The sequence below is a fragment of the Dermacentor variabilis genome, chromosome 1 (genome assembly GCF_050947875.1).
Source record: "Dermacentor variabilis isolate Ectoservices chromosome 1, ASM5094787v1, whole genome shotgun sequence".
NCBI classification, from domain to species: Eukaryota; Metazoa; Arthropoda; class Arachnida; order Ixodida; family Ixodidae; genus Dermacentor; species Dermacentor variabilis.
The window spans coordinates 123,814,396-123,820,395 of NC_134568.1; positions in this window are offsets into that span (position 1 = coordinate 123,814,396).

Here is a 6,000-nt window from a genome sequence, read left to right on the forward strand (position 1 = left end):
CTGTCGTGTTTTCGAGAATAAGTGCCCTCATCTTGAATTGGTGAGACCATATTTCCTCTTAGCGTCCGGTATTATAAGTAATTTTTTTCTATGAACATTCTACTATAATCTGTTACTAGGAAGTTGATTAATAATTAGGAAAATATTTACTGAGAAAAAAATATTTAATATCAGCCAGTCTTTTCATACTCATTCATAATTAAGACTGTGTCATCGGTTCATTTTTCAATAAATCATTTTTACACACTTTCTAATAACCCGTGTTACGAGAAAGTTGATTGAAAATGAAGTAAATTTACACCTGTGCATGAAATTAGACTGTCTTGCACCAGCCATGTTCACTGAATAATTATAAGCTCATTTAATAATATTCATGCATGTTCTGTAACTTGGGTTACGTACCTTAAAAAGCATAATCATTTTTTTGAGCTCCTATTGAATGGTGTTTCTAAAATGTTAAAATAGTGTGTATTGGCATTCTATTGACTCTTTTTTAATATAATGAAGTTAGAAAAAAAGCAACCAACTTTCTTTGACAAACGTTACTAAAAAGTAAACGTCTAGAGGATGTTACTTAAGTTGATAGAAAGTTGATAAAAGTTCTAAAGAAAGTAAGAAAGCATTTTTGTATGTGGCGCCCGATAGTCGATCGAACTTCGGTTCCCCAGCACAGTATTCCAATGGTCTCACGATTAAGTTACAATCTCACGCATACTTCTATTGCGACAGCATGCACTAGCCCTTTGGGATGATCGCCACACGTGTCGCATTGCGTAAGATGGGTGCCCGAGAGCGGATGCGTGTGCGCCAGGTTCCTTGATACCTAAGAAGCAGCAATAAAATGGGAAATTTTATACCAGTTGATCAAGCATGCACTCCCCGAAAGCTTCGCTTCACATATATTCTGAGATGTGCGGTGGATCTTATTTTTTTTTTCAGCCAGCGAAGCAAAAATGAAAAGTGAAGACGAATACCACAGTAAGGTCCCTTCTCCTTAGTGAAATACTCACGGCAACCACTATTTTCAATATTGTTATAGTGAGAAGAGAGGACAAGGTCGTCGATGGTGAAGACGACGAAGTAACAACAGCCTTTCGGGATTCTCGGCTGCTGTTTATATACACCTTGTAAATACATGTTGTAAATAGTTTTATACCCGTGACAATATATTCGTTCTTGAAATGCACTAGAAATACATCGTCGTTACAATTTACCACTTTCATAAGCGCCCCTCTAGCAGTTTGGGACGATCTTAAACTGAAATGGCCAAGAGAGAGAGAGAGAGAGAAACTTTATAAAATCAAACAAATTTGAGATCCCGTGGTTGGGGCCCCTAGTCCAGGGCTCCATTGGCGTGAGCGGCTCGCTGGGCTTGGTCCAGGAGAGCAAGTTGGCTATCCTGATCCTCGTCCACAAGCCGCGCCTCCCACTCCCTGTTAAAGTCTTGTGTTTTAGTAGTGTTGAGTTTCTATGTGTCGTTCTGTTTGGGCACATCCACGTGTTCGGTAGAATCTTTCAGACAATTTAGGGGACGGATATCTCGAATTTGGTGCTAATCTATGCCGACATGATTTCACTACTGCTATGCTTTAATTACACCACCGGAACACGTGATAATGTGAATAATAATAACAAGAAAATTTAATTATTTTTTGCTTATCTATCCAGACATTTTGGTTTCACGTGCAGCTAATATCCGCATCTTCAGGAAATCTATCTGCCAAACTTCAAAAGCGCTCTCTATTACCAAGGAATTTTCGAGGATTCTGGGGCCGAATTCACAAAGCTTTTCGTAAGTAAGCGCTCTTTGTCATTGGCGAGCTGCCTTCGCTAATGCTATGCGTAGCATCAGGATCGGCTGAAATTTGATATTGCGAAAACTTTTAGCGTAAGAACTTCTTGTGAATGCGAATCCCAGTGGCCAAATTCACAAAGCTTTTTGGTTCGTAGATATTCTTCACATTTGGCCATCCGCTTCGCTAATAGTACGACCAGTGTCAGGATTGGCGGCAATTTTCAATAAGTAAGCATTTCTATGCCAATACAACGAGGAAATCTGTCCGTCGGTCACGTAAGACGAATCGCTATAAGGAAATTAATGTATAAAACATAATAGATTCGAAAGGAAAAACGATCTCGGTGGTGAGTTACGAACCTATGACCCTACGCTCAGAACCCGAGTGTCTTATACACAGATATAAACACCCCCGTTCTTTTCTTTATTTACTTTCTCAGGATTGAAACAAAGCAATGGAATCACAAATACATGCTAAATTCAGTAATTAAAAGCGCTTGCCCGTTTTCGGCAAGTGCTTTTAGTTACTGAATGTAGCGCACCTTAAAAAAAGATTTGCCAATTACCCCATATGGTATCTGCTTCTTCCCAACCGCAAAGAGCTAAACACCTATGCTTGCAGAAGCAGAATAGATCTGAATCATAGGAATATGTTGTACCGGCGGTAAAAAAGAAATGTCGAATGAGAAAAGTTTCTTTGAAAGCTTTGTTCAAAGATTTCGTGATGGTGGACTAAAAGCCATCTCTAGGACCACATGTAGAACAGACTTGTAGACATAAGGAAAGTGCCGACTTTGCGAAAATTCAGTGCCAAACACGCCACATCCCCGATGAATTTCGATGGTCGCGGTATGCGCTTTCCCTTGGGACGTTACTTCAGCAACGGAAATCCCACTGACCTCTGAGGGTTTATGCGCTTCTCGTCGCGGAACACTGACAGATAAGCAGCCAATGAGTTGATAAGGATGACAAGTAGTGATGAGGGGTTATATGAGTCTCATCACGCTTGTTAATGGTTCGACGTGAATGGATGATATGCTAAAGAGCGATAAGGGCTTACAATCATAGGAGCAATTCCGATAAGGTTGATAAGGATCGATAAGGGTTTATAAAGGTTAGATCGAGTGCAATAAGGTTGATAAGAGCCGGATCGAGTGCAATGAGGTACATAACAAGCAATAAGATTTCATAAGGGTCGGATCAAGTCCAATAAAGTTGGTAAGGGCCGATAAGGGGTAATAAATATTTCTTCTTGTCGGATCAGGTTTGATAAGATTGATAATGACACCGGGCTGCGTCGAGATGAGTATTGCAGTAAAACACGTTGTGGGGCTAGTTGGTGCATAGCTTTCAAAAAATGAGCTTTCAAGGATGAGCAAGTGACACAGTGGAGTTTTAGCGCGAATTTCTTTTTCCGAAGTACAGTTATATCGTAAATGTTTTTGTGAATACATGACCTGTTCAAGCTAGCGTAAAAAACGTAATAAACAGAATATCCTATACGGTAGGGTTTCATATGCCGCCATTTGTTATGTCAGACGCCGCACTATTATATGAGGTTGCCTCAAATAATTGTTCCGCAAGCACAGCTGAATTGTTCGTGTCTAGTTCCCGCACGCAGGCCTTATTTAGTGGTGCACAATATTGTGACCAGAAGGAGTGTTTCATTTAGTCATCGGAAAGGGGAAAGAATCATTATTATCTACGCCAAAGCGCTCAACATATTAGAATTTAGAAAATCTTGTTGCCGAGCTGGTTGGTTCATGACTTAGCAACAAAGGTTACGGCGCTAAGCAGACTAGGACGAAGTGATTCACAAACGACATATACAGGCGCGAACCTCCAACTGTTTGTTTACCAGAAACCACTCAATCTTATTCATGAAGCCTAACTAACAGTGAAACCTACGAGCAGTGTTGGCTCCTATCACACCTGTTGGTTTATCTCTATTGTGACAGCTTTGCACTTAGGTTTGATGTATAAAATTGCGTGGTTTCTAATAAACAAACAGTTGGAAGTTGGCGCCCGTATATGTCGTTTGTGCATCACTTCGTCGTCGTCTGCTCCGCACCGCAACCTTTGTTTTTTAAAATATAGTTTTCTGTTTAAATGGATATCGCCTGATCGACTCTGATGGGTTTTTGACGCAACGCAGTTACCAATGCAACTATCTTTACCCCTAGCAAATATGCATGTAAAGAGTGGTACGAGTGCAAACCATCTGGGCCCGACTGCCTTCCACTGCAACGTTCTCCCTAATGTAGACTCTTTTTTTAAGTTTTAGGTTGGTCCTTCTCCATACTTAAGGCGGCAAAGATAATTCACCTGTGTAATTGTCCTCAAACTTGCTTTTATGTGTAACAGCGTTTGTTTTATGAACGACGTCCATTGGTAAAAAAAAATCATAAAGAAACAAAACAATTGCCAGAATTCGGCGAGTTCTACGCCTTTGAAAACACTACAGCAGCCATCCATTCTCATACTGAACACCGCAATCTTCTCAAGTATATCACTTCTTTGCCGATGCACACAACGTGGTCTTCGTCCTTTAGAGTACTGCTAACTGTGGTTTCCAAAATGCATGCACAAACGCCACCACTCTCAGAGTCTGATTGGCGAAAAAAAAAACTCAGTGCCCTTCCACTCTGTGAAGAAGGATGACCAGCAACGCTGTGTATGTGGGCCCCTTAATGGCGAATTGCGCCTCCGCCGCGGGTTGGCCTGGCATCGCACTATCTTCGGGATCAGCACACGTATGGGGAGTGCTTAACGCCTGCGGCACCACCGCCGCGGTTCGCCCTGCATAGTAATGTATTCGGGATTTTTTTCAACACGCGGACAGGATAGTGGGGAAAGTAACCCTTAACAGCTTCGCTGTTACAGCTTCACCATCAATATTTAGTTGCATTGCCGTTGTCATTGTTTCGTCGTCGTCATACTAATCTCGACATATAGTCGTCATGCCATCGTGGTCGTTCTATCATCGTCATTCCAGCGTCATGATCTCACTGTTCTGATCACGTCGTCGTCACGCCATCGCCGTCATTATCATAGTCGTATTTCTATCGTCTTCATTTCTTCGTCGTCATGTCTATCGTTATTATTTCGTTGCCGTCATGCCATCATCGGCGCCGTCGTCTATTTGTTACACACGCTCGCATTATACACGATATGACATCTCAGCAGTTTCACTTCATAGAGAATCATCGTAGACTCGACTTGGACAATCATCGTCCGAACAGTTCTCTCATCTTTAAAACGAAGCTTTCTTTTACTACACCATTCACGGGTGCTGACTGCTGTGTTGAATGATTCGGCGGTCTCTGAGATACACTCTTAAAGTAAAGAAAGCCGTGATACTGTCGCACCATTTGCTACCTTATTATAACTGAAGTTGGTAACGATAAATTTTGAGACATTACTCATTAAAAGTAGACACTGTTAACAATGGGTCTCAGTTACCAAATCCGATTACAGTTAGCACCACCGCATTCAAAGGTTCTAGTCTGTAACACATAAATGAGACCCACTCTAATACGCCACAGCAGGTCGAATACATGTAGCAGAGGTGGGACTTTTTGTATCATGTGGTGCTGACTACGTTCGGAATTGGTAGCTGGGACCCATCAGTAACAGTGACTACCTTGTTTAGTTGTTAATGTTTCTAACTCTGTTGTTTCCTACGGCAGTTATAACAAGGTAGCAAATAGTGTGACACTTCGTAGTGACTCCTACGACCTTTTTTTTAACGATGTAGTGCAAACGGTGGCGGCCCTAGGCGGCGGGTGGTGTGAGCAGACGCTAGCTCAAATGAAAACAAGTAAGGGCGTAGGAGACAGGCTCGGAGGAGGCCTTTTCGGTGTAGCGCGTACCAACTAGCCCGAATCTCAATACCGATAGGAGAAAGTGTTCAGTGGAGCGGGAGGGTCTTTGACTAGCAGCCTTAAGCGTGGTTCACAACGCGACTGCACGTTCACCGATAAGCACGAAGTAGTGCGAGTAGCATCGGTTAACACCGAGGTGCGCGGCGAATGTTTCGCCCGGAAATGCTAAGCGTATATCAGCGTCGATACGCTGTGAAGAATGGCATAGGAAAGGGAGTGCGCACTTGCTTCTGAAATCGAAGCTGGCCGACGAAGATAGACAGTGATAAGGAGAGCAGCGGATCTGGAGAGTGTCATTTAGTGGCGAAAACCAGCACCTCG